Source organism: Phoca vitulina, unplaced genomic scaffold (genome assembly GCF_004348235.1).
Source record: "Phoca vitulina isolate PV1807 unplaced genomic scaffold, GSC_HSeal_1.0 scaffold20, whole genome shotgun sequence".
Lineage (NCBI taxonomy): Eukaryota > Metazoa > Chordata > Mammalia > Carnivora > Phocidae > Phoca > Phoca vitulina.
This window is the reverse complement of record NW_022589723.1, coordinates 40,478,721-40,504,975: the sequence shown is the minus strand read 5'-3', so window position 1 is coordinate 40,504,975 and position 26,255 is coordinate 40,478,721. Positions and strand designations below refer to the sequence as shown.

At 38.6% G+C, this 26,255-nt stretch overlaps 1 protein-coding gene and 1 pseudogene across 9 annotated transcripts in view; one reads left to right on the top strand and one right to left on the bottom strand.

The window, feature by feature from the left end:
• Positions 1–26,255, bottom strand: part of PEAK1 (pseudopodium enriched atypical kinase 1) — a 329,039-nt gene that overhangs the window by 255,492 nt on the left and 47,292 nt on the right. For 8 of the 9 annotated variants that reach the window (XM_032417490.1, XM_032417496.1, XM_032417497.1 and 5 more), the window contains one exon: positions 24,874–24,937. The exons of the other annotated variant lie outside the window; for it this stretch is intronic. The gene's annotated coding sequence lies outside the window, so the exon portion shown is untranslated. The remainder of the gene's footprint in view (positions 1–24,873; positions 24,938–26,255) is intronic. 9 annotated transcript variants of the gene reach the window in all.
• LOC116640444 lies at positions 8,540–9,195 on the top strand (annotated as a pseudogene).

Below are 26,255 nucleotides of genomic sequence, written 5' to 3'. Positions count from 1 at the left end.
CAGATGGCTTCCCAGGGGAATTCTACCAAACATTTCAAGAAGAATTAATACCTATCCTTCTGAAACTGTTCCAAAAAATAGAAATGGAAGGAAAACTTCCAAACTCATTTTATGAGGCCAGCATTACCTTGATCCCAAAACCAGACAAAGACCCCATCAGAAAGGAGAATTACAGACCAATATCCCTGATGAACATGGATGCAAAAATTCTCACCAAAATACTAGCCAATAGGATCCAACAGTACATTAAAAGGATTATTCACCACGACCAAGTCGGATTTATCCCTGGGCTGCAAGGTTGGTTCAACATCCGCAAATCAATCAACGTGATACAATACATTAACAAAAGAAAGAACAAGAATCATATGATCCTCTCAATAGATGCAGAAAAAGCATTTGACAAAGTACAGCATCCTTTCTTGATCAAAACTCTTCAGAGTATAGGGATAGAGGGTACATACCTCAATATCATAAAAGCCATCTATGAAAAACCTACAGCGAATATCATTCTCAATGGGGAAAAACTGAGAGCTTTCCCCCTAAGGTCAGGAACACGGCAGGGATGTCCACTATCACCACTGCTATTCAACATAGTATTGGAAGTCCTAGCCACAGCAATCAGACAACAAAAAGAAATCAAAGGCATCCAAATTGGCAAAGAAGAAGTCAAACTCTCACTCTTTGCAGATGATATGATACTTTATGTGGAAAATCCCAAAGACTCCACCCCAAAACTGCTAGAACTCATACAGGAATTCAGTCAAGTGGCAGGATATAAAATCAATGCACAGAAGTCAGTGGCATTCCTATACACCAACAACAAGTCAGAAGAAAGAGAAATTAAGGAGTCGATCCCATTTACAATTGCACCCAAAACCATAAGATACCTAGGAATAAATCTAACCAAAGAGGCAAAGGATCTGTACTCAGAAAACTATAAAATACTCATGAAAGAAATTGAGGAAGACACAAAGAAATGGAAAAACGTTCCATGCTCATGGATTGGAAGAACAAATATTGTGAAGATGTCAATCCTACCTAGAGCAATCTACACATTCAATGCAATCCCCATCAAAATACCATCCACTTTCTTCAAAGAAATGGAACAAATAATCCTAAAATTTGTATGGAACCAGAAAAGACCCCGCATAGCCAGAGGAATGTTGAAAAAGAAAAGCAAACCTGGCGGCATCACAATTCCAGACTTCCAGCTCTATTACAAAGCTGTCATCATCAAGACAGTATGGTACTGGCACAAAAACAGACACATAGATCAATGGAACAGAATAGAGAGCCCAGAAATGGACCCTCAACTCTATGGTCAACTAATCTTTGACAAAGCAGGAAAGAATGTCCAATGGAAAAAAGACAGTCTCTTCAACAAATGGTGTTGGGAAAATTGGACAGCCACATGCAGAAGAATGAAACTGGACCATTTCCTTACACCACACACAAAAATAGACTCCAAATGGTTGAAAGACCTCAATGTGAGACAGGAGTCCATCAAAATCCTAAAGGAGAACATAGGCAGCAACCTCTTCGACCTCAGCCGCAGCAACTTCTTCCTAGAAACATCGCCAAAGGCAAGGGAAGCAAGGGCAAAAATGAACTATTGGGACTTCATCAAGATAAAAAGCTTTTGCAAAGCAAAGGAAACAGTCAACAAAACCAAAAGACAACTGACAGAATGGGAGAAGATATTTGCAAATGACATATCAGATAAAGGGCTAGTATCCAAAATCTATAAAGAACTCATCAAACTCAACACCAAAAGAACAAAGAATCCAATCAAGAAATGGGCAGAAGACATGAACAGACATTTTTCCAAAGAAGACATCCAAATGGCCAACAGACACATGAAAAAGTGTTCAATATCGCTCAGCATCAGGGAAATCCAAATCAAAACCTCAATGAGATACCACCTCACACCAGTCAGAATGGCTAAAATTAACAAGTCAGGAAATGACAGATGTTGGCAGGGATGCAGAGAAAGGGGAACTCTCCTACACTGTTGGTGGGAATGCAAGCTGGTGCAGCCACTCTGGAAAACAGTATGGAGGTTCCTCAAAAAGTTGAAAATAGAGCTACCATATGATCCAGCAATTGCTCTCCTGGGTATTTACCCCAAAGATACAAAAGTAGGGACCCGAAAGGCTACGTGCACCCCAATGTTTATAGCAGCAATGTCCACAATAGCCAAACTGTGGAAAGAGCCAAGATGTCCATCAACAGATGAATGGATAAAGAAGATGTGGTATATATATACAATGGAATATTATGCAGCCATCAAAAGGAATAAGATCTTGCCATTTGCAACGATGTGGATGGAACTGGAGGGTATTATGCTGAGCGAAATAAGTCAAACAGAGAAAGACATGTATCATATGACCTCACTGATATGAGGAATTCTTAATCTCAGGAAACAAACTGAGGGTTGCTGGAGTGGGGGGTGGGGTGGGAGGGATGGGGTGACTGGGTGATGGACACTGGGGAGGGTATGTGTTCTGGTAAGCGCTGTGAATTGTGCAAGACTGTTGAATCTCAGATCTGTACCTCTGAAACAAATAATGCAATATATGTTAAGAAAGAAAAAAAGAAGAAGAAGAATGTAGCAGGAGGGGAAGAATGAAGGGGGAAAAATCGGAGGGGGAGAAGAACCATGAGAGACGATGGACTCTGAAAAACAAACTGAGGGTTCTAGAGGGGAGGGGGTTGGGAGGATGGGTTAGCCTGGTGATGGGTATTGAGGAGGGCACGTTCTGCATGGAGCACTGGGTGTTATGCACAAACAATGAATCATGGAACACTATATCTAAAACTAATGATGTAATGTATGGGGATTAACATAACAATAAAAAAATTAAAAAAAAAAAGTATAACATTAAATGATGCTATATTTTAAAAATAAAATATACCTATTAAAATGGAACTAACTCATCTATTTGAAGGACAAATTATATTTTCTAGCATTGAAAGACTCTCAGATATACTGTACACGTTATATAATGCTAACCAGATTTTTTGTAATGGTACTGTAATGTTAAAATTCCCAAACTATGCTTATTGCTATTGAATAGATGCATTTTTTTCCACAAAAGCATTTTGGTAAGGTTCTAACTGTTCACCTAAAAAAAAAAAAAAAAATAGGAAAACAATGGAGATCAAAAGCTTGCTTTAGGTGAAGTATGTGGCAATGTGCCCTCACATAAGCTGCATGCTTAATTTTTAATAAAAAAGAACACTGGCATCAGAGATTACAATCCCACTTCTATCACTTCCTGAACCTCAGTCTTCCTCATCAGTAAAATGAGGCTACTACCATCTACTCTCACAATCGGAAGATTAAATAAAATGTAATAGGTGAAGATTAATGCATTCCAGTCTTAGTAGTAGTAATCATCATAACAGTAGAGAGAATAGAGCAAATATATGTTTAAAAAAAAGACAAATAATCATAAATTACAGGTTATAAGAGCTAACCACAATGTAAATAATACTCCTGGAGTTGAATATACAGGCCAAATTCCTGCTTTACCTATAAAGAAACAAAAACTCAGAGAATTTAAGTGACAAGCCCCAAGTCAAAAAGCAGGCAGAAAAGGGGCTAAAATCTTGTTTAAACTCCTAAATGGGGTATACATTTACAGAGCACTTTCACATATTGGAAGACCCAACTGATCTTCACTATGAAATAGCTAATTTGACTGCTGAAAAAGCCCAAGGCTTACCAAAGATAGCCAGCTAGTAGTTCGTGATGGAACCACAAGTAAAACCTAGGACACTGAATACTGCTTCTCTTTTTTTTTTTAAGATTTTATTTATTTATTTGAGAGAGAGATAGGGAGGGAGGGAGAGCACAGAGGGAGCAGGAGAGGGAGAAGCAGGCTCCCCGAGGAGCAGAGAGGCCAACGTGGGGCTTGATCCCAGGACCCTGGGATCATGACCTGAGCTAAGGCAGACGCTTAACTGGCTGAGCCACCCAGGTGCCCCTGAATACTGCTTCTCTTAAAATAGAGATTGAAAATCTTTCTCACGGGGCACCTGGGTGGCTCAGTCGTTGAGCATCTGCCTTCGGCTCAGGTCATGATCCCAGGGTCCTGGGATCAAGCCCCGCATCGGGCTCCCTGCTCAGCGGGAAGCCTGCTTCCCCCTCTCCCACTCCCCCTGCTTATGTTCCCTCTCTCCCTGTCTCTCTCTGTCAAATAAATAAATAAAATCTTAAAAAAAAAAAAAAGAAAATCTTTCTCACTCAAAACTTGACTTATACAAAAAAAAAGTATGCCTTAGCAAGCAATCACATTTTTTACTTCAGGTAATAATTATTTTTTTTTTAAGGTTTTATTTATTTATTTGACAGAGAGAGAGGGAGAGAGATAGCAAGCACAAGCAGGGAAAGTGGCAGAGGGAGAGGGAGAAGCAGGCTCCCCACCGAGCAGGGAACCCAAGGTGGGGCTCGATCCCAGAACCCTGGGATCATGACCTGACCCAAAGGCAGACGCTTAATGACTGAGCCACCCAGGTGCCCCAATTCAGGTAATAATTATTTTTAAAGTCATACCATAAAGACATAAATGTTTGCATTCTGTATTTAATAGAATCAGTCAGCTTCTTAACATTAAAATTCTCACATCAAAGACAAGTCTTTTGATATATTCCCAAATTAAAAACTCTACTGAAACCGGCTTAATGTAAGGTAGCAAGGATTATTTTTATTGTTTATTCACAGATTATTTAAACAGAACAGCTGGGTTAGTGAGTGGCTGAATATTTTATCATACTCAATTAAGAAATCTATTGTTTCTATCATTAATGACTCTAATAAACACATCCTTAAAAATTACCTCATCAATCCATTACTTTCTTTCACGTAGGATTTTCAAGTTAACCCTTAGATCAATCAGTTCTTGTACTTAAGTCAAGATGATTCATTTTCATAAATAATTATGTTACAAATACTGCATTATTATGCAGCTAACGGAGAGACAGACTGGGAAACTGATTAAAAGAAAAGGATTCATATGGAGATGAGCCAACTGAACAATACAGTAACTAAGTAACAGTCATATTTACATTACATTTTTCTGGATATCACTGAGAAAGTATACATCTGCTTTAAAAAGGATCAAGCTTTGCAGCAAGATTTCTAGGTTTAACAAGAGGACATAACACAGCAATGTGGGAAGTCAGAGCTCGGCCATCATGATGGTTTTCAGATCATTTGTGCAAATACAGTGAGAGCATTTTCTCTATTCCAAAGAGGCCTCTGTCAAAAGTCACTTTCAAAGATATGAAAATGCAGGTCCACATGCATTAAAGTAATTTCTGAGTCTCGCAAATAATAATTGGCAATACTGTTGTTGAGCAGGTGAGAGCAGAAGAGAACCATTACGTTAATACACAAATGAGCTGCAGCCACTCACATTCCTTTCACATGAATGAGAGAAGAATAAATATATAATTCGGGTGCAGATCAAGCACTCTTGAAACAGTCATGGCCAGAGAACACCATCTAATTAACTGCTTAGCTCAGTTATAAGACTTCACTTGGGCTCAGCAAGGACTGTCACTGAATAGAAGAGAGGGCACAGCCTCAAGGTAGCAAGTTGTCTGGTGAACTGAGACACTGCATACACCATAAAGTACGCTGCTTGTCTGTTTTCTGCATTTGATAATAATGTAATGGTGAACTCTTTAGGTAAGCAAAATAATAAGTGAATGAGTGTGTTAGAAACTCAACTGGAAAAAAAACCCAGCTTGTGACAAAGCACCCTATTCGATTTCTTACAGCTTCCTCAGCCACAGCTTTAAAAGAGCCATACAATTCAGAATGATCAAGCTGAAGCACCTTATAATAAAGACAGATAAATTCTGTATAACCCATTATTTTTGTATTAAAATTATCTAAAGATAATTTATAGTTGGCTATTACATAGCATAATCAATTATTGGAATACTTCATTCCTCACTTGCCTTGGACATGCAACAAGAGCTTACTATAAACATATTCTTCTATTTAGAGCAATTCACACTTAAAGTACTCTACTTATTACAATATACAGGGATGCCTGGGTGGCTCAGTTGGCGGAGCATCTGCCCCTTGATTCTGGCTCAGGTTTCATGATCTCAGGGTCTGGAGATTCAGCCCCATGCTCAGCAGGGAGTTTGCTTAAGATTCTCTCTCTTCCTCTTCCCTCTGCCCCTCCCCCTGCTCACTCGCACGTGCTCACTCTCTCCCTCCCTCTCTCAAATAAATTAAAAAACAACAACAATAATATTCATTCAATACACATTTATTAAGCACCTATTGTGTGCCAGGCACTTTTAGTGGGAATACCGGGAAACACCATGCTGAATTACATTAGCCCTTGCTTTTGGAGGTAGAGGGTATGGCTTACAGATGTGCAAATATTATATAACAAATGCTAAAACAGAAATGTGTACAAATCACAATGGAAATATAGAAATGGAAAGGACTTAATTCTTCTGAGGAAGTGAAAAAAAGCTTGTCAGACTACCTAATTTTTTCACTGTTATAAGGAGTTTGGTAGATATATTAGAGGTTGTTCACAAGGAAAGGGGAGCATGAAAGATCTACAGCCTGTGCAAAGTTGTATAGCTAGAAAAGACTACTTGTTTGGCATGGTAACAGCATAGCCCTAAAATAAGTACAGATGAAAAAATAAGCGATCACCAGAATGGGAAACAAAGGATCTTCAATAAGGCAATTTAGGAAGTTTAGATTTTATCCCAACGAAAATGTGAAGCACTGAAAAGTTTCAAGCAGGGGGGGATGCCTGGGTGGCTCAGGTGGTTAAAAGTCCAACTCTTGGTTTTGGCTCAGGTCATGATCTCAGGGTATTGAGATCAGGCCCTACTCAGGCTCTACACTCAGCACAGAGGATCTACTTGTCCCTCTCCCTCTGCTCCTCCTCTCCCACCCACCCATCTGTCTCTCTTTCTCTCTCTCAAATAAATAAATTTCTAAAAAATTTCAAGCAGGAATGTGATTGACTTTGGCTTTAGAAAAATCCTTCTGGCCATATGTGATATAATGATTTATAATGATTTGTATCATCTGAATGACCAAAATATATTTCTCAGAAATATCTGCTCTGCATCCATAGTTCCTGAAAACACTTCAGACCATAAAGGTGAAATGGATGTCTTATTATTAATGAAGGTGACTTCTGGACCAAGGGCACCCAAAGGGTAGGGATTTGTTGCCTGGAGGACCAACCATGTGATCAGAGTCTTGGAACTTTTACAATCACCCTCACTCCACCCCAGAGTGGGGAGGGGAGAGGGGCTGGAGTTTGAATCAACCAATGGTCAATGACTTAGTCAATCGTGACTATGTAATGAAGCCTCCATAAAAACCTGAGAGGACAGCTTTTTTAGTCCTCCTTTTTAGAGAGCTTCCATGTTTGGGGGGGCCAGAATGTTGAAGCAGGCCCCCAAGTCCATGAGGACAGAAGCTCCTTTGTTAGGAACCTCACCTTAGGTAGCTCTTCATCTAGATATTGATTCATATCCTTTATCATATCCTTTAATAAACTGGTAAATGTAAATAAGTGTTTCCCTGAGTTCTGTGAGCTGTGCTAGCAAATTAATTGAACCTAAAGAGGAGGTTGTTGTTGGAACCTACAATATGTAGCTGGTTGGTCAGGAGCACAGGTAAGAGGGGCTTGTGACTGGTGTCTGAAGTAGAGCGTGAGGGCAGTCTTGTAGGACTGAACCCTTAACCTGTGAAATCTGATGCTATCTTTGGGTAGACAGTGTCAGAATTGAGTTGAATTCTCAGAAATCCTACTCTGAGAATTGCTCGGTGTTGTGTGTTGGAACCCCTGCCTCCGACACTGAAATTGAATCTGGGAACCCTAAAAGACCATACATACAACAGAAGGAAGGAATGAAGTTGGAGCAATCAAGTTTGGTAGTTCTATTAAAAGATTATTAAGGGCACCTGGCTGGCTCAGTCAGAGAAGTATGTGACTCTTGATCTTGGGGCTGTGAGTGCAAGACCCACACTGGGTGTAGAGATAAATAAAAACTTAAAAAAAAAAGATTATTAAAATCACTACTACCCTTAGATGAAAGTAACAGATTTGGCCCTTAGGAGGCCACACCACTCTCTATGTAATGAGCAATGCAAAGGGCCAAGAGGAAGTGTCTTGCTGGGTCTGACCCACAGAGACCATTTTTCACCTATCTGGAACTCCAGAATGCCTAGTTCAAATGACTGAGTCCATTTCCAGGACAAGTCTTCATTCAGATGTGTGCACCCCTAGACCTGAAGGGTAGCTAACAGGAAGCTACTGAGAGAAGATGGGGGCTCTGGAGAGAGCCTGGACATTTTACCACAATAAAAAGGATATATATACATGTATATCTGCAATATTATATATGTAATGTATATTACATAATTTATATACTTCAAAATATTTTAATTGTGGTAAGATGTATATATATAACTATATATAAGTATATATATTTACATATTAGGATATAAGTACTAATATTAATAATATATATAGCTCTTCCTAGGCCGGCGCTCTCACCAAGGAGAAGGCCATGTTCAGTTCGAGCGCGAAGATCGTGAAGCCCAATGGCGAGAAGCCAGACGAGTTCGAGTCCGGCATCTCCCAGGCTCTCCTTGAGTTGGAGATGAACTCCGACCTCAAAGCCCAGCTGAGGGAGCTGAATATCACGGCCGCCAAGGAAATTGAAGTTGGCGGTGGTCGGAAAGCTATTATCATCTTTGTTCCCGTTCCTCAGCTGAAATCTTTCCAGAAAATCCAAGTCCGGCTAGTGCGTGAATTGGAGAAAAAGTTCAGTGGGAAGCACGTTTGTTTTTACCGCTCAGAGAATTCTGCCTAAGCCAACTCGAAAAAGCCGTACAAAAAATAAGCAAAAGCGTCCCAGGAGCTGCACTTTGACAGACCCGTGCACGACGCGATCCCGGAGGACTTGGTTTTCCCAAGTGAAATTGTGGGCAAGAGAATCTGTGTGAAACTGGATGGCAGCTGGCTGATCAAGGTTCATTTGGATAAAGCACAGCAGAACAACGTGGAACACAAGGTTGAAACTTTTTCTGGCGTCTATAAGAAGCTTACCGGCAAGGATGATAACTTTGAGTTCCTAGAGTTTCAGTTGTAAACAAAAATGATTAAATAAAACTTTCAGAGTAAAAAAATAAATAAATAATATATATATATCATGAATTAGCAATTTTATAACATACTCATGTATAAATGATTATTTGTGCCTAAAACCTAAGGTTTTTTATGATTTATAGTACCAACTTGAAGTTTTAAAAATTTTATTGTTTCAAGAAGATCTGAAGTAATTCTTTAACAGAAAAAAAATATTTCTCCTATAAGATAGACCTACTAAATTCAGGATCAACTTACTAGAAAGTCAAAGCAATATGAAGATAGATATGCCAACCAGGTGTTGAAAACAGCTTGGTTTTAAAAAAAAAAATCATTTAGTAAAGGATCAATGTGTGGCCAAAAGCAGATATTTGTTATACACAAATGAGCTACTGTATTGCAGAGCTCTGCTCATTAGTGTACAGAGATGCATTACCCTCACATTAAATAAAGACTCAGTGAGCAAAACACTGTAGCAAGCATCTGTTGGCTAATGACAAAGAAAACCATGGACCCTTTGAGGCCAATTTCCATCCAGCTGTAAGCATGGAAGCAGCAAACGCATGCACTGCTTTTCAATATCACCCCCAAATAACCATGAAAAAGAAGCTCTTCGGCATTCGTGTTACTCTGTGGCAAAAGCAATACAAGTATTAATTACGTATGCTAAACAAGATACTTAGAAAAAGTTAACCCTAAATAAGGAGAAGTCAAATATATAACTGCATTTTATTCTCATTCCACTTTTCTATCAATATCCATGGTCAGGAGAATGATTGGTCGAAAGAAGGCACTAAACAAAACTGTAAACTAGGCAAAGTTTGTCTTCTTATCTCAGTTACTTTTTCCTGTCCCTGCTTTATTACCTTTTTTTCTCCCCACCCTATCCCCAATGTTCACATATTTCCCCCAGACCTCTGCTCTAATGTTCTCTGGGGCCTGCCTTGGCCTCCCTTGCCCCTGTGTTGAAATTTATCATACTTATATATAGTTCTCAGAATGTCATGTGACCTGGTAACAGCACCCACAAACATCTATAATTCCTTTAACTTGCTCCTCCCTCCCTAATGCTTTTACCTAACCTCAAGACCACACCCTCTCCTCCCGTCTCAGAAACCTTTTACATAGCCTTTATCTTTCCTATATATTCAACTTTCTCTGTTCACTAGTGTCTTTCTCTCAGTACATAAACATATTTAAGTCTCTATCTAAAAAGCAACAAAACCCTTAGCTTATTAAAAGGTAAATAAATGCTAGTATATGGAACTTACTCTATGGTGTCCTCCCCCTTAGTCTCTGTCTTCCCCTCACCACATTCACTCCCCAGGCCACAGCAATGTGACCTCTGCTCACACCATTACATTAATCCAAGGGCTTTTCATCTAAAGGCTGGAGGGTCTGTGGATAGAACTCAGGAGACCTATGGACTTGGATGGGAAAATAAATTATTTCTTTATTTCCTCCAACCTCTAAAACTACTAATACTATATTTATTAAATTACTATAAGCCTGCCACTATACCTTGCAGTGTATCGTGTTAAAGAAACACATAATACTTTATTACTATTAGTTTGGTAATAATACTTTAATATAAGGGTGCCTAGGTGGCTCAGGTCATGACTTCAGGGTCCTGGGATTGAGCCCTGTATCTAGCTCCCTGCTCAGCCGGGAGTCTGCTTCTCCTTCTTCCTCCCCTCCTCCCCCCAACTCGTGCTCTCTCGCTCTCTCTCAAATAAAAAAAAAAAACAACTTTAATATAATTGGCTTCCCTTGTAATTCTATGTATTTTATTTTATCCATCTGCAGCAGACTTTCCAAATATGCCACAAAAATACCTGCCACCCACATGCTCTTCTATGGTGTAAATTTGTGGCTCACCCACAAAGATGTGGAGTCTGATTCCCTTCTTATATCCAAGCTGGCATTTAACTTGCTTGTAACCAAAAGAGTGTGGTGAAGTGACAAGGAGTGACTTCCCAGGCTTGGTTAGGAAAAGTGATGCAGGTTCTGAGACTAGGTTTGGGGCGGTTTGCTAAACAGTGATAGTTTCCAGAACAGAATCTGGCACCTGGAACTGGAGTGCTGACATAATAAAAACATAAGACAGGTGACACCAGCTGTGGGATTGGGTAGTAGACACGAACAGGAAGGGCCACAAGGATCTCACAGCAAAAGCCTGATGAGCACTGAAGAGGCTACTGGAAAGGCCTTAAAGGAGAGGGAGTAAAACGTTATCAGAAGCTGGAGGAAAAAAGACCATTATGAAGGGGCAGAAAATTTAGCAAAACTGTTGCTTGTGATAAGTCAAAAAAGCAGAAAATGCTGGCAATGAACTGTTACTTCTAGCTAAGGTAATTTCCAAGCAGAATGTCCAAAGTGTCAACTGGTTTCTTTTACACATGTAACAGAAGGTGCAGCTGGAGAGATGAGCTAAAGAAAGTCTTCTGTTTTCAAACAGAATTCAGAGGAAATATAAAGAAACCAGCCATTGCTGGATTCAAAAATAAAACTATTTTTCATCCACAATCTCTCCCAGCAGAGAATGCTGGAAACAAAAAAAGGGGGACAAGATCAAATACAGGGTGCTGAAAGGAAAATCTGGTCTCTAGACAGAGATGAAACCAAGGGTGTTGCTATAAAATCCTTTAACACTCAGTTTCTCCATCTCAATCTTTCTCCCAGTGCCTTTCCCTGTACTTGTCTGCTAAAACTAGATGTGCCCAGGGGTTCTGTCCTCAATCCTGAGCAATTTCTTCTTCAACCACTCCTGAAAAACTATTAACCTCAAAATCTCTCTCTCAAGCCTCCACCTCTCTCCAAGAACTGCATACAGATCTGCACATCTCCACTTGAATATCTCAGAAAAACCTCAAACTAAATATTTTAAGAACCTATCTATCCCCCATCCCACAAGTTCTATTTTATTTGTTTATTTATTTATTTGAGGGGGGAGGGGCAGAGTCATCAAGTTCTATAGATTCTACCTGCCCCCACACACTATTTATTCTAACCATGACAAAATATAAGACCCACCGTGGATATGAGTACATACTTTTCTATCTAGAATGCAACTCCTATTATAAATCCTAACTACTTTGCTATGTGCTAGTTTAATTCAACAATATGGAACACCTATTCTATGGCAAACCTGGCAGGACCTATGCCAGGGCTAGGCAAACAAAACTGAGATAGAGAACCTGAAAGGACTCCGTTTTAGAAAGGCTCCCAGTCTGCTGTTTCTCTACCTGGCCCCATTTACTCATGCTCTATATCTCATCTTGCATCTGAGTAAACCAAAGCAGCTATGATCCCACTCCAAGGGGGAAGCAAGAAGGTTAACCATTCTCTGAGTTCTGTCCTAGGCCCCCATACACCTGATAACATCTAAGAAGAGATCACGAGCATGTGTCAGGACAATGGCTTCAAACCTCAGTTGACGCTGGTGCTAATACCCCCTTACCTTCGGTGATTTATGGAATAACACCTACTGTTCACCTGACACTACTTTTGATCAGACCCTACCCTGGATTCCTGAAGGAACATGTACCATTGACCCCTTTCCAATATAAACCCCTAACCCCAAGCAGCGAGGAGACTCCCTTTTCCTTTTCTGAGGCTCCCAGAACCTCCATCTGCTGTACTCTATCACTTATGCTATTCAACAAACTCTGCTCTCACTTCCTCCTGGCTCGTGTTTGATTTCTACCCTGCACTAAGCCAAGGACCTTCTTGGCTGGTCCTGCGAGACCCCCTCTGGGACCTCGGACCAGCCTTCCTATGTCAAAATTAAGTGAGAAACAGGTCCTGCCTCTTCTCTGGAATCACAGGGATAAAAAGAAAAATAAGTACAACACTGGGTTTTATCATGAAAGGTAGTATTGTATGGCAGACTAATTCTTTTGTGGGGGTGGAGATACAGCAGGCAGTAAGCAAAACAACAGAATAAATGTAATACATTCTCTTGGAGGAGCAAGTTTATTTGATGTAAGTAACTTAACAAAAGATTTTAATATCAACATATTCATTGTAAGCAGAATACAAAATTTACAGGAAAGATGCAATATAATACTTAAAAATTCATGGGTCGTTTTGAGCAAGAATAACTGTCTGTTATTAGAATTTAAAGTAACATTACTAAGCAGAAGGAGACCCACTTTAAGTCAGAGACCCTCTTAGAAGTAAGTCACCCCACCTAAAGGACCTTTTGGGTCCACCTATCCAAAAAGGCAACCAGGGCTGGATGAACATTCAGTGAAACACCACTGGATGATCAAAAAGATTCTGTGGGACTCTTTGCTACAGCCAGCCTCCCTCTACACAGCCTCTGTGGAAGGCTTCGGACACAGCATGGAAGAAGTCTTGCAGATGACTGAGGAATCTTGAACAAACTCATTTTTTTGTCAGATTAAAGTCATCTGTAACTATGTAAAGGAAGTCTAAGAAAGCTAAGAAAAATTTTCTGCTGGCTCCAATTCCTGCCAAGATGCTGAATTAGCAAAACTACTGACCCCATCTCAGGAGATCGGCCCTTGGGGAAGGTACACAGAAAAACTGGAAAGAACGATGAGAAACACCTGGGGGCACTAGGACCCCTTTCCAACTGGTATGTGTGGAATGGTGGCTTTGGCCTGCGGCACGAGGCAGCTCACCAAGGCTGTGGGATAACAAAACAGAAAAAGAACTACTGAGTTCTGGTTTTTGCTTTTCTTGTGCCCCAGCACCTACGTGCACACAACCTGGCCCCATACATGCATTACTCAGACCTCAGATCCTCAGGAAAAGAACGTTCCCTGGCTGTTTCTTTCCATCACCTTCTCCTGTAACACAAGCCCTTGCGCTGAGCACCAGTAATCACAGCAGTGCCTTGTCCTAAAGGCAACTTCTTCCTCAAGAGAAACAGGTAAAGAAGTGACCTAAAGTTATATGGTATGGGGTGAGGAGTGACTGATTCAAGCTCTGCAGTGCCTGGGGCTCTCCAACTCCTGCCCCTGACATCATTGGGACTAATATTAAACCTAATCCTCCCCACATAAGCAGTATCTGACAAAGGAAAATATCAAGTATTCAAGCTGCCATAACAAAATGCCATAAACTGGGTGGCTTACACAACAGAAATATTTTCTCACAGTTCTAGAGGCTAGAAGTCTGACATGAGGGTGCCGGCACGGTCAGGTTCTGGTGAGAGCTCTCTTTCTGGCTTGCAGGTGGCCACCTTCTGGCTGTGTCCTCACAGAGAGAGGAGAGAAAAAGAGCATGTTCTCTAACATCTCTTTTTATCAAGGCACTGTTTCCATCAGACCAGGGCCCCACCTTCACAACTTCGTCTAACGCTAATTACTTCCCAAAGGCCCCATCCCAAATACCAACACACTGGGGCTTCAACATAGAAACTCTGGGGAGGGGCGCCTGAGGGCTCAGTCAGTTAAGCGTCTGCCTTCGGCTCAGGTCATGATCCCAGGGTCCTGGGATCGAGCCCCCATCGGGCTCCCTGCTCCGCGGGAAGCCTGCTTCTCCCTCTCCCACTCCCCCTGCTTGTGTTCCCTCTCTCGCTGTCTCTCTCTGTCAAATAAATAAATAAAATCTTTAAAAAAAAAAAAAAGTCTGGGGAGACACAAACATTTAGCCATCACATCTATGTTTAAAAAAAAAAAAAGGTGAAGTTTGATCCTAACATCATACCATATGAAAACCTATCACACCAGATGGATCAAGGCCTTAAATGTCAAAAACTTAAAAAACCTTAGTAGAAAAGATGAGTATCTTTTAACCTCAGGATAAGGAAAGATTTCTTAAACAAGACAAGGGAAGTCTGTACTAAAATTAATAAGAACTGTTCAAAAAATACCTTAAAGGAAGTGAAAATACAAATTATAAAATAGGAGAAAGTATTCACGATACACCCAACTTATTATGCATTATTATCAAGAACATATAAAGCAATAACACACACACCCAAAACATGGCCAGAAAAATGGACAAGAGAGACTGAAGAGGCATTTGACATCAGAACATATGCATATAACCAATAAATGTATGAACAATGTTCAACATCACTGGAGATCATAGAAATTTAAAGCAAAACTCTTTGTCGGTAAAAAACAATAAAAAGCTTTGAAAACAGACTACCTACATTTCTCTCTAGCTTAGACATTCATTACCTCTACCTTTCATTGCCTTTGGGCAATTTTTAAATTTAAAAACTGTAGAAAACTGATAATAATGTGAACTATTCTTGAGCTTAAAAGAGCTAATTAGTTGTGTCCAGTGGATTACAAGTTTAATTGCCCAATGGATAGATCAGTTTTTGCATCCATTTGAAAAATTCATTTCAGCATTCCTTTACTGCATACAAATGAGTGACTCTTCAAATTTGCCTTTGAACTGACTTTAACATCTTACCAGTTTCCTCATTAACTAGTGAGTTAAACATTTGACAAGTGTTCATTTTATATCTGTATGAGTCATGATTATAACCCCTTTTTAAAAATCCTTTAAAAAAAAAATCATTTTAACACCACAATCAGAATCCAGTATCATCCATTTATGATTAAAAGAAAAAAAAAAAAACCTTTCAGCAAATGAAGAATAGAAAGGGCTCTTCAACCTGAGAATAACAACTTCATGGTAAAAGTCTGAAAACTTTCTTCCTGAATTCAGGAACAAACCAAGGACATCTGCTCTCACAACTTCTATTCAATACTGTACTGGAGGTTCTAGTCAGTAAAATGAGGCAAGGAAAAGAAATACAGGTTGATAGGAAGAAGTAAAACTGTCTTTACTTACATACACATCATAATTACATAACAAAGCCTAGAGAATCAAAATAAACAAAACAAAACAAAAAACCCCCACAAAGCTACTAGAACTAACAAAGGCCAATATACAAAATTCAATTATATTTCTACATACTAGTAATGAACAGTGGAAATGAAATACTTTTAAAATGTCATAATAGTCATAATAGCTTTAAAAAATCAAAGTGCAAAATTTGTACACTGAAAAAGAAAATAAAAATTATGGCTCTTGAGAAATTACAGATGATCTAAATAAATGGAGAAAGATATCATGTTTACAATATTAAGATGTCTATTCTCTCCAAATTGATCTGTGGAGTGAACACGGTGTCAAGTAAAATCTACGGATGTTTTTGTAAAAAATGAAAAGCTAGCCCTAAAATCCCTATGGAGAAGTGGATTCTAAACCGTATATGAATATACAAAGGACCCAGAAGAGTCAAAACAAATCTTCAGAAGAACAAAATTGGAGAACTTCCACCATTTCACTTCAAAACTTACTATTAAACTACTGTAATCGATATAGCATAGTATCAGCAAAGAGAAAAAATGTCAATAAAACAGAAGACAAAGCTCAGAAATAGACATACACATAATAGCCAACTGATTTCTGACAAAGTCATCAAAGTAATGAGAACAAGAAAGTCTTTTCAACAGTGGTGCTGGGAAAACTGGGTATCCACATGCTGGACCCTTACCTAACAACATGTACAAAACTTAATTCAAAATGGATCAAATATCTAAATGTAAGACCTAAAACAATAAAGCTCTTAGAAGAAAACATAGGACAGAAGCTTTATGACATTGGATTTGGCAGTGATTTCTTGGATATAATACTAAAAGCACAGGTAACAAAAGTAAAGACAAACTGGACCTCACGAAAATTTTTAAACCTTGCACATCAAAAGACACTATCCACAGAGTAAAAAAGGCGGCCACAACATAGGAGAAAATAGTTGCAAATCATATATCTGATAAGGGATTAATAGCCAGAAAATAGAACTCCTAAAACTCAACAATAACAAAACCAACCAATTCAAAAATGGGCAAAGGACTTGAATAGATATTTCTCCAAGAAGATATATAAATGGCCAGTAAGCACATGAAAAGATGCTCAACATCACTGATCACTAGGGAAATGCATATCAAAACTACAATGAGATATCACCTCATATCCAGTCAGATGGCTAGTATTAAAACACACAAACTCACACACACACACACACACACACACACACCAGAAAAACAACAAGTGCTGATGAGGATGTGGAGAAATTGGACCTGTGCACTGTTGGGGGAATGTTACAAGTACCACTGCTATTTAAAACAGCATGGTAGTTCCTCAAAAATTAAAAATAGAATTACTATATGATCCAGCAATTTCACTTCTGGGTAGATATCCAAAAGAATTGAAAGCAGGGTCTCAAAGAGATATTTGTACCCCTTGTTCACAGAAGCATTTTTCACAATAGCTAAAACATGGCAGCAACCAAGTATCCACTGACAGATGAATGCATAAGCAAAATGTGGCATATACGTACAATGGAATATCATTCAACCTCAAAAAGGAAGAATATTGTGCCATTCGCTACAACATGGATGAAACTTGAGGACATGACGCTAAATGAAAAAGCCAGTTACAAAAGACAAATACTGTATGATTCTACTCACAAGAGGTACTGAGAGAAGTGAAAATCATCATAAAGACAGAAAGTAGTTCTGGTAGTTGCCAGGGACTAGGGGAAGAGGAAAATGGGGATTTATTGTTTATTGCATATAGAGTTTATTTTACAAGATGAAAAAAGTTATGGGGATGGATGATGGTAACCAATGCACAACATTCTTAAAGTGCTTAATACCACTGAACTGTATACTTAAAAATGGTTAAGATAATAAATTTGTGTTATTTTTTACAACTTTTTAAAAAATTAAAAAAGAATGGTAAGAAAGAAGTTGGTGAGATGAGAACCGATTAATTTTTTTTTTTAATTTTATTTATTTAATTGACAGAGAGAGAGACAGCAAGAGAGGGAACACAAGCAGGAGGAGTGGGAGAGGGAGAAGCAGGCTTCCCGTGGAGCCAGGAGCCCAATGCGGGGCTCGATCCCAGGACCCTGGGATCATGACCTGAGCCGAAGGCAGACGCTTAACGGCTGAGCCACCCAGGCGCCCCCAGATGATTTTCTTTAAAAAAAAATAAAGTGACAGAAATCAGAAAAGTGGTTTGCTCTAGTGAGAGCACAGAATGTCAAGGAAGAAGCCTTAAGGAACTTAAAGAGTAATAAAAATGTTTTACATGTTATACGGGTGTGGATTACGTAGGTAAATGCATTTGTCAAAACTCATTAAACTGTAGAAGATCTATGCATTTTACCATAAAATTGAAAATTATACCTCAATTTTTAGTTTTTTAAGATCACAATTAAATACTATTTTATTTTAGATCATTTAACTAGCAAAATTTAAAAGTCTGAAAACTCTATTGAAGAGACTATAAAACAGGATCTCTTATACAATGGTGATAGTGATTTATTTCCAATCACTCTGGAAATAAATTTTGTATTAACTCTTTAAATTTATGATTTACTTCCCTATGACCCAGCAATTCCATTCATAGGTATATGTACAGGAGAATCTCTCCCACATGTACAAGAGTAACATACAGGAATGTTTCTCACATCAGTGTATAAAACAGCAAATGCCTAAAAACAAGATACTTATCACTCAATCCCAGAAATAAATTGACCATGATAAGTAAGGGTATCACTTTTGAATATTTAAGATATCTTTTTTTTTTTAAAGATTTTATTTATTTATTTGACAGAGAGAGACACAGTGAGAGAGGGAACACAGCAGGGGGAGTGGGAGAGGGAGAAGCAGGCTTCCCGCTGAGCAGGGAGCCCGATGTGGGGCTCGATCCCAGGACCCTGGGATCATGACCTGAGCCGAAGGCAGATGCTTAACAACTGAGCCACCCCAGGTGTCCCTGAATATTTAAGATATCTTTATATTTTAAAGACAATTCAGTTTTGGTATATACATATTATCAGCTTGTTCAATGTGTGTATGTACAGAATAAATCCAAAATTAAGGCAAAGAATTAAGGTATTATAATGATTTTCTACTTTTTAAAGGTAGAATTTATTCATTCAACATGACTTTTACGGGAGTAAACACTGCAATCCATTGAAATGCAGGTTACATAATTGATACAATATTCATATACAAAATATTCTGCAGCTGTAAACATGAATGAAGTAGATCTAAGTATATGGAAAGATCTACAAGATACAGAAGTACACTGAAAAAGCAAGAAGTAGGGGCACCTGGGTGGCTCAGTCGTTAAGCGTCTGCCTTCGGCTCAGGTCATGATCCCAGGGTCGAGCCCCGCATCGGGCTCCCTGCTCAGCGGGGAGCCTGCTTCTCCCTCTCCCACTCCCCCTGCTTGTGTTCCTTCTCTTGCTTTGTCTCTCTCTGTCAAATAAATAAATAAAATCTTAAAAAAAAAAAAAAAAGAAAAGAAAAAGAAGTAAAACAGTAAGTTCTCATGGATTAAAATAAATTCCATATATATTTATATCTGCAAAAACAATCTGAAAGTAAATAAACTGTAAACGGTGCTTCCTTCTGAAAATAGCAACAGGGGATCAAAAGTGAAGGGAAGACTTACTTTTCACTGTAAATCCTTTTGTACCATCTGGATTATTTCTGACCATATACTTGTTTTGGTAATTTCCATGAAGACAGAGGAGAAAGAGGCCCTCAAACAACATTTATGTTTCTGGTAAGCAATCTCTCCCACGCCTTACAGCAGATATTCTAAACCTTCATCACTACCCTCAAACTCCACATCTCACCCCTGTTGCCTACTTGCAGAACATCAACAACCACAATAACCCAAAGCCAACAACTTTGTTTTCTACTCCAGAGAAATGAGGGAACACCCTATATTTCCAAATTCACACCCACATATTTACCTCTGACTACATCCATGGGTACTTCCTTCCCTCAGAAGAAAGAGGCCACTCCAGGCAAATCTTGTGTTCTGAGGCAATCTCCTGTCTCTACAGGAAAGCCTATTCCCCCTTTTAGTCCTCTCTCTACTTCCACAAGCTTGCTCTTAACTTGTCCTTTCTCCTACCACCTCTGTATATATGCACGTTCAAGCCCCTCCCTTTTTAAAAAAAGTACCTTACATTCCCTTCTATGTAGGACCCTAAACTCATTCTTCCCCTTCACAGTTAAACTCTCACAACAGTGGGGACAGTCTCTACTTGAGGCAGTCTCTTCATCTCCCATTCACTGATCAACCTACCACAATCTTGCTTCAGTCCCCACTGCTACTAAAAAAAATACTCTTGCTGAAATCACTAAAAGATGAAACCTATAGGCATTTTGTGACCCTTATTTTACTTCATCTCTCTGCAGTACCTGACACTGCTGGCTGCTTCCACCCTCCTGAAACTCTAATCCCTTGGCTTCTGTGACTTATCTCTTTCCTGTCTCTCTATTACGTACTGGAAATTCAAAAATAAATATGACAAAGTCCCTGACTTCAAGCACAGATTCTAAAATGAGAGAAATACATGCAAACAATCACAACACAGGGAAAAAGTACTATGATAGTGACAGGTACAAAGTACTATGGTAGGTTTGTAATGGGGAAAGAGAGGGAGGATGCATTTTAAGGAGGAGGAAACCAACATGGACAAAGCACATGTATAAATCAACATAGTTTGTACAGGGAATTTAATGGATAATGGTTGAGCACACAAGTTTTGAAAACAGTAATCTGATTCTACCACTTACCAGCTGAATGAAGATAAAATAACAGTCTCTATCTCACAGGACTATAATGAAAATTAGATACTATATATAAAGCACTGAGCACAGGGCCTGGCATACATAGAAGTCTCAATAAATGTTAACTCCTTCATGGCAAAAACAGTCAACAAACTAGGAATAAAAGGAAATTTCCTCAACCTGATAAAGGACAGTTATAAAAAAAACCCACAGGTAATGCTGAAAGACTGAGAGCTTTCCCCCTAAGATCAGGAACAAGACAAGGATGTCTATTCGCATCACTTCTATTTAACATTGTAATGAAGGTTTTAGCTAGGATGCTTAAGTAAGAAAAAGACATAAAAGGCATCCAGATTGGAAAGGAAGAAATAAAACTATCACCATTTATAGATGACATAATTTTATATATAAAAAATTCTCACTAATATATTAACAACTTAGAACTACTAATTGAGCTAATAGTTCTGTGAGTTTGCATGATACAAAAATCAATTATATTTCCATACACCAGCAATGAACAATCCAAAAATGAAAGAAAACAATTTCACTTACAATAGTATCCAAAAAATAAAGGGCTTAAGAACAAATTTAGCAAAAGTAGGAGACATACACTAAAAACTATAAAACATCATTGAAAGAAATTAAAGAACACATAAATAAATGGAAAGACCTCCATGTTCACAGATTGGAGAATATACTATTATAAAATCTCCAACCTGATTTACAGATTCATAATACAAATTCAACACAATCCCCATCAAAATCCCAGCTGGATTTTCTTGGTAGAAACTGACAAGCTGATCCTAAAATTCATATGGAAATGCAAGGGATCCAGAAGAGCCAAAACAATCTTGAATAGGAAGCACAAAGTTGGAGAACTCACATTTTATGATTTCAAAACTTCCTGGCATAAGGAGAGATGTATAAATTATTGGAATAGAATTGAAAGTCCAGAAACAAAACCTTACATTTACGGTCAACTGATATTCTTCGAGGGTGCCAAGATAATTCAATGGTCTGTGACAACTGGATATCTGAATGCAAAAGCATGAAGCTGAACCTCTACCTAAAACCATACACAAAAATTAACTCAAAAAAGGGGCACCTGGGTGTCTCAGTTGGTTAAGCATCTGACTCGACTTCAGCTCAGGTCATGGTATCAGGTCATGAGACTTGAGCCCTACATCAGGCTTCACGCTGGGCATGGAGTCTGCTTGGGATTCTCTCTCTCTCCCTCTCCCTCCACCACCCCCCCCAAAAGTTAACTCAAGATGAATCACAGACCTAAATTTAAGAGCTCATACTTAGAAGAAAATATGAGTAAATCTTCATGAACTTGAGTCAGGCAATGGTTTCTTAGATATAACACCCAAAGCACAAACAACAAAAGAAAAATAGATAAAATTAAAAACAATTTGTGCTTCAAAGACAGTATCAAGAAAGTAAAAAGACAACTCACAGTTTGGGAGAAAATATTTGTAAATCATGTATTTTATAAGTGACTTGTATCCAGAATACCTAAAAAACTCTTACAATAAAAGGGTAATATAATTTTTAAATGGGCAAAGGATTCAAAAAAGATATATAAGTGGCCAATAAGCACATGAAAAGATATTCAACACCATTACTCACTAGGGAAATAGAAATCAAAACCACAATGAAATACAACTTCCCATTCACTAGAATGGCTATAACTTAAAAAAAAAAAAAAAGATAGTAACAAATGTAGGTGAGGATATGGAAAACCTGGAATCCCCACACATTGCTGGTGGAAATGTAAAATGATACGGTCTCTTTGGAAAACCATTTGGCAGTTCCACAAATTGTTAAACGTGGAGCTACCAAATGACCCAGCAAATTACACTTTTAGGTATACACCTAAAAGACATGAAACCATATGCACACAAAAACTTACACACACAAGTTCATAGCAAAAAGCTTAGAATAGCCAAAATGTGTGTGGGGGGAGGGGAGGGAGGAATGCAGAAACAACCCAAATGTCCACCAATTGATGAATGGATAAGCAAAATATGGGTGTGTGTGTGTGGGTGTGTGTGTGTGTATTGAAGAGTCTGGCTCCTGACCAAAAACTTAAAATCTGTGTGTAATTTTCCAGCCTGACTATAAGCAATTACAAAGACTTTACCTGGCAGGCCTCACATGGGAAAGCCGTCCTACCCACCTCAGACTGGGTACACAGCCAGTACACTGCAGTCTCTGAAGAGAGCTGTAGTCAGGAACTCAGGCTCCCCTGGCTGAGCATGTTCTTAAGCATAGCTACATTCCCAGCCCAGGCCCTAGACCTCATTCAGAAGTCTATCTGTGGCCTTGAGCTGAGGCCTTTCCTCATGCACCTCTGCTGAGGCCCTCTCATCAGGGAGGAAACACTGAAGATACTTTTTATCTACTCTGACTCCGTGCTTTTTGATCCCAAGCCCTTCTACCTCACTTTTGAACCAGACCTGGGTCCATAAAACTGCAGTGAAACGATCCACCTCCCACTCTGTACTGATCCACCTGAGTGGGACAACTGCACTTTCTGAGGTTTAACCTCTTGCTTATACTATCTTAGTAAGTGAATAAAGGCTCAACTGTTACTTTTATGCTGGATCACTGTTTTTAATTAGCTACACTGACACCTGGAAGTTCAGGTCTCTCTATCGCCAGGTCACCTGACCTGACACTCAAAATGGAATGTTATTCAGTCATGAAAAGGAACGAAGTACTGATCATGCAAAAACATGGATAAACCTTGATAACTTTATGCTAAGTAGAAAAAATAAGTCACAAAAGACTGCATATTGTACAATTTCATTTATATGAAATATCCAGAATAGGCAGATCTATAGAGACAGAAAGTAGATTAGTACCTGACAGGAACTGAGTGGAGGGAGGAATGAGTGGTAACTGCTAACACATGCCAAAATCTCTTTGGAGTGATGAAACTATTCTATTTTTTTTTTTAATTTTTTTTTTTTTTAAGTAAGCTCCACACCCAGCACAGATCCCAACACGGGGCCTGAACCCAACACCCCGAGATCAAGACCCAAGCGGAGATCAAGAGCTGGATGCCCAACTGACTGAGCCACCCAGGCACCCCTGCAGTGATGAAAATATTCTAAAATTAGATTGTGGTGACAGCTGTACAACTCCATAACTACAATTAAAAAAACCATTGAATTGTACACTTTAAATAAATGGGTAAATTTTAAGGTATGTAAGGTATTTCTCAATAAAGCTGTTTTTTAAAAAATGTTAGTTCATAACATTCCTAGAGCACTAGTGAGATGGAAAACTGGGTAAAGAGATTCTACTGCTCTGTAAAGGAGTTTGTAAAATATCCTTTAAGCAATGTAAAAGCATTGAAGGATTCTGAGTTTTGGACTGACATGACAACATTCATCTTTTAGAAAAGCAATCTCATGACTGTGACAAGAATGGCTTAGAGAGTAGCTGGATTCGAGGTGGAAAGACCAGATGACAGACTGGTTGCTTAAAAAATTAAAAGATGAAGAGAACTGGAGCCCAGACATGTCAGAAAAGAGAAAGGGCTATGAGCCTATCTTTAGAGTAAAATGCTATTATGGAAACTTTCTTTCTATAAAAACCAACTACTAACATATTAAAGGATATGTTCTTATTTTATAAGCCCCCCGAACAGAGGTAACTACAGAAAATAATCAAGTCCAGGAGAATAGAGTGAAGAAAACTCCTAATAACTGACTTACTAAAATAGTTACCAGTTGCTGAAATCTATGACTTAACAAATTAAGGATCTGTCTTCAGGAATATCAGATTAGAATGTCAATATCATTCTCAAATGTGTGTCAGAGCAGCAGTGTGAACTCTATCTTTGAGTATAAAAGAAAAATTCCTTTGGAATTACAATGGAAAAATTCACTCAAAACTACTATAATCGCTAGAACCAGCTTCATTTCCTTCAATCAAATGTCCTACCAAACTAAAAGTAAGCATGCTATATATGTAGCTTTATAATAAATAATATTTACCTATTAAAGTCTCAGAGGAAAAGACAGCTGGCACTGCCTTAAATTTTTCAAAAATAATTCTTTCTCATTATAAAATATATTTTATAAGGCAAAAGAATTCAAAAAATATCTCACCTCAGGTTTTTAGATGAATCCACAAAGAAATGTTTACAGCGTAAGTTCCAGTTCAGGCAGATACCTGAATTAAAAAAAAAAAAGAAGAAGAAGAAGAAGAGGAAAAAGAAAAAGAAGAAGACATGGTCAATATAAGTAAATCTGAGTAGGGAACTTAATTTTTTCAGTAGAACCCTAACTTGATCATTTACTCACTGAACTTTTGTGTTCAAGTTGTGTTTTACAGATCTATAGAATGTCAAGAATCTTAATTCTGCCAGACTCTCTATTGCCTTTTTTTTTTTTTAAGATTTTATTTATTTGTCATAGAGAGAGAGAGCACAAGCAGGGGAAGCAGCAGGCAGAGGGAGAAGCAGGCTCCCCGCTGAGCAAGGAGCCTGATGTGGGACTTGATCCCAGGACCCAAGGATCATGACCTGAGCCGAAGGCAGATGCTTAACCAACTGAGCCACCCAGGTGTCCCTCTATTGCCTTTAATTAAACTTAACAAAACATATACTATACTAATGGGGGGGGGAGAATGAGGGGAAGATCAATCCAAGAAAGATACTTTTCTTTCACCAGTTCAAGTTTCAAAAGAAAAGGCATTTTCTAAAAGTCTGTACTCCCTATAATAATCCCACCATCATGACTGCCCATTCTCACCAAAAACAAACAAACAAACAAAAAAACAGAATTCAAAAATCTGGAAAACAACAGTATATGTTTATAAAGCTTAAGTAAAAGGAAAGGTTAAATAAAACTGGCTAAAAAACTATGAAAATGTTTATCTATGAAAATGTTTACCTACAATGGCAAAGAAAATCTAATTAAAATGAGATATCATCTTCTATCAGTGAAATTAGAGTTGTTTAAGTAAGATGCTAGTCATTAGTGCTGTCCCAGTTCTCCTTCCCAGACTCACAGTAGGATTGCACTTCACTGCCCTTGTTTCAACTTAGGTGTGGCTACATGACTTGCTTTAGTCACTAAGACGTACGTAAACATGATATGAAACATCAGCAGGAATAAGCTTTAGGAACCAGTACACAACTGGAAGACCTACCGACTACAGTAATTATGGAAACAAGTAACCAAAGCAGCTTTGATCAGGCTGATACACTAAATAACTCCAAAGAGAGAATACCACCTGCTGATATGTGTTTGACATTAACATGAGCTTTGTTGTAAAAAATAAAATTTGTTGCATTAAACCATGAGATTTGGGGGAGTCTTTGTTACTACAGCATATTCTAAATTATACTGACAGCTACAAATGACAATGTAATATAATAAATATTACAATAATAGAATAATGCAACACAATGGGCATCTTTGCACACTGCTCGTGGTAGTATAAATTGGTAAACTCTTTAGAAAGCAATACACAAGAGCCGTAAAAA